The 2,500-nt window shown below is 42.5% G+C and overlaps 1 protein-coding gene across 1 annotated transcript in view; it reads right to left on the bottom strand.

Moving 5' to 3' along the window:
• Nucleotides 1–2,500, bottom strand: part of LOC123746845 (modulator of smoothened protein) — a 146,770-nt gene that overhangs the window by 55,389 nt on the left and 88,881 nt on the right. The window lies entirely within an intron of this gene.

Genomic DNA, 2,500 nt, shown 5'->3' with positions numbered 1-2,500 from the left:
ATAGAGCCCAATAGGCTCAGGAATCTGTACACCTGTTGATTGAGACGGTCGAGAGGCGGGACCAAAGAGCCAGAGCTCAACCCCCGCAAGCACAACTAGGTAAGTACACACACACACATACACACCGCTAAATCTCATACACTTCACCAAAATATCACCGTTATCAGCCATCTAGATAAAAGCTCCATACGACTGTGTATCGTCAATTTACATACAAATTAGTGGATCGAGGACCCTAGGTACCTATCACCCAATTTGGAGTGGAGTAATGTTTACTCCCGCCACCAGTATCTAAAATTCAATTTAACTGTCTATATAACTAAATACAAATTAGTTTTTTATGCAACATGAAAATCCTGGAGTTGGGTTAATTTTGTGAGTTTATTCAACTCTTTATTCAGATATTTTGAAATTCAATGGTTGATTATTCAATAATTTCGGCGAAGGGAGGGAAGATATTTTGTACGAGGTTGTCAAGACTGGTGTCAAGACTGGTGTCAAGACTGTCAAGATGGTCGAGGTTGTCAAGACTGTCTTGACTGGTGATGACGACCTGCGTCTCAGATAGGGTTAATAGGACCCGGTACACAACATGATATATATAACTGAAAACTCACACCCCATGTTGCATATAGTCCTGGGGACCATTCAGGCTTGTTCGCATGATATATATATATTAGACCTCCACCACTAGTAGCCACACGACACGAGGTAGAACACCCCCCCCCCCCCTCCCCCCCTCCCGCCACTAGTCATGAAGTAGGCAGATACGAACTGAAGAACAGAATTAAAACAAAGTGCAAACTTGAAGTGAGACGTACCTAAGAGCCTAGTGTGGGGAGTGTATTTGTAGTGGGGTTACGCAGACATGTAAGGAGAGCTTCTGTTGTACACCTCACCCTACCCGACTAGGTACTGAAGAGTATCCTGTTATCAAAGTCCCACATTGGGTAATATTGTGCATTGACCAGACCACACACTAGAAGGTGACGGGACGACGACGTTTCGGTTCGTCCTGGACCATTCTCAAGTCGATTGTCTGTCGATCACAATCGACTTGAGAATGGTCCAGGACGGACCGAAACGTCGTCGTTCCTTCACCTTCTAGTGTGTGGTCTGGTCAACTTACTTTAGTCCACGTTATTGTGACTCATCGCCTGCATAATATTGTGCATGCACCCTAATGACTCATATTATTGATCTGCAAAATGAGTCCTCTCTACACGATCTATGTAGATTTGCTTCATTTCAAAATTTCTACTTTTGAATTTAATACTGTATAGTATGTTTAGTTTTAGTGCAATATGCAGGTGTGGATGAATGTTTCAGCTTATTGGTTAGACAACCAAACAACTCTGGACAGGTGGTGTTGAATACGACGCTAGAGCGTTGAGAAGGGAACAGCTGCATACCCGACCAACAGGGTTTGCCAACGGGGCATTTTTGCCTATTGCTGTACGCGAGGTTTCTGTCCACGCTGAGCTGGCCTTAGGACACCAGTGTTATCGTTGGACACATATACCGCCAGTTAATCTGCCCACTTAATAATGTCCTCGGAGAGGATGTGGGCGCATGCGCAAGGCGGTAAGTGCTGCGCAGGTTACAAGCCTCGGTGTAACTCATCAGACATGAGGCTCTTTACGTGTCTGGATTAACCCATCCTCCGACCCAAACAATGTCAAATACTGACTTACGTAGATTCGAATGTTAGAATTTGATTTGTTTAGCAGACAACCAAATGACCAAACAAATATTTCAAACAGTCAAAATAAAACGTTTGTCTAAAAATGTAATTTAATATTGTGGGTTTATGCGTACTCAGGTAAAGTTAAGGTGTATTAAATATGAGTTAAGGAATATTTAGACTGATTTAGTGAGTGTTTACAATATACAAACTGTCCTCTGGCCAGGCTTGTTAAAGCAGCGGCCGTCGCATTCATCAACTTTAACATGCTCTTCATTCAAAATAGGGTTATCTCAAATATAAACTAAATTTTTATATCGGTATAGTGTACATATTTAGGCGTAGGTTATGTTAGGTGTTTAGGTTCTCTTGGCAGTTATGTTTATTTGTAGTACGTAGGTGAAGCAATTACAGCGTTGTAGTTCGAACAAAAGTCGTCAGTGAAGCACTTCTTCGAGAAGTGTTCGGACGCCATCAGTTGTGAGTCGTGTGTAAACCGTTATCATTCATAAACAGGAGGTTCGGTGGGTGCATGGAATGGACTTTGGCCTTTGTTTATGAGGACGGACGGGTTAAGCATTTATACAGAGTGGCAATTCGGAGAGAGGTCGTCACCGAAGCACTGTTCGAGAAATGTACGAAAGACATATTGTGAGTCATTGTGTGTAAAGCGAGTAAAGCGTTTTTCATTCATAAACGGGGGTTTGGTGGCTGCATGTAATGTACATTGACAAATGTTCATTCGTGGCAGCTGCCCAAACCCCCACTTTATGAATAAGAAAATGGTGATAAGTTGAAGCAAATACTCGTGATATC

The sequence above is a fragment of the Procambarus clarkii genome, chromosome 93, assembly GCF_040958095.1.
Source record: "Procambarus clarkii isolate CNS0578487 chromosome 93, FALCON_Pclarkii_2.0, whole genome shotgun sequence".
Classification (NCBI taxonomy): Eukaryota; Metazoa; Arthropoda; class Malacostraca; order Decapoda; family Cambaridae; genus Procambarus; species Procambarus clarkii.
Note: the sequence above shows the minus strand (reverse complement) of the source record. Positions and strands in the feature narration are given on the sequence as shown.